This window comes from Schistocerca serialis, chromosome 4, assembly GCF_023864345.2.
Source record: "Schistocerca serialis cubense isolate TAMUIC-IGC-003099 chromosome 4, iqSchSeri2.2, whole genome shotgun sequence".
Classification (NCBI taxonomy): Eukaryota; Metazoa; Arthropoda; class Insecta; order Orthoptera; family Acrididae; genus Schistocerca; species Schistocerca serialis.
Window position 1 is genome coordinate 839,879,282 of NC_064641.1, and position 904 is coordinate 839,880,185.

General features: G+C 46.3%; 1 non-coding gene across 1 annotated transcript; it reads left to right on the forward strand.

Annotated features, from left to right (window-relative positions):
• The first annotated feature begins 538 nt into the window (after positions 1-538).
• Positions 539-612, forward strand: Trnat-ugu (transfer RNA threonine (anticodon UGU)). The gene has a single exon. It is a non-coding gene; the product is annotated as a tRNA-Thr (tRNA).
• Positions 613-904: the final 292 nt, after the last annotated feature.

Sequence of the window (904 nt, forward strand, 5' to 3'; positions counted from 1 at the left end):
AGGTTGCAGAGATAGATACGAAATGCGACAAGTGGCATCGTGTAAAACATGCGAATGCGATTATGTGAGGTGAAATGCATGCCAACACACCAGAAGCACCAAATGACCTGGTGTGTTTTGATCATTACGGCCCTCTGCCGAAGACACATTTCGGGCAGCAGTTTACTTTCGTTGACGTGGACACAATAAGTAAGTCAGGCTTTGCGCCACAAATGGCTGCACAACGAAAAGCTGTATAAAACTTTTGAACGACTATTATGTGCGCACATATTGTAGGCTCAAGAGAGTCGTGTGAGACCACGGTAAAGTTTTCACATGTCCGAGTTGGGTGGCAGGATTAGAGACAGAAGGGATCAAAGTGGCATTCTCTTCAATCTGAATCCAATCCCGCACAAGGATATACGCACCAGCCAGGAGTGTACCTTTGGGTACTGATATGAGACACACAGTAGTTGGAATAATGTACCTTATAGACATTTGCCCATCCACTCATTACTCGCACAAGCTTTGGCGACTGCAGTTGCACTATTCATCTGTGTCCTCGGTGGCTCAGATGGATAGAGCGTCTGCCATGTAAGCAGGAGATCCCGGGTTCGAGTCCCGGTCGGGGAACACATTTTCAGCTGTCCACATAAAGGTATATCAATAACACCTGTCGGCAGCTGAGGGTTTCAGTCAGTCATCATTTATTCCAGGGAAAAGCTGCTCGGTCATCAACAGTATTCTGTTCTTTCGAGAACAGTTACTGTCTTCATATACACAGTACTTCGGTCTAGTACCTATCGAAGACAGATTTTTCAATGAAGACATTTATTCAGTACGGGATGCAGACCACTAGGCCTACAGTTCCAGGATCCGTGGCTGACGAGATTGTCAAAACCTCCAGCGAGAAGAGGGAGACACA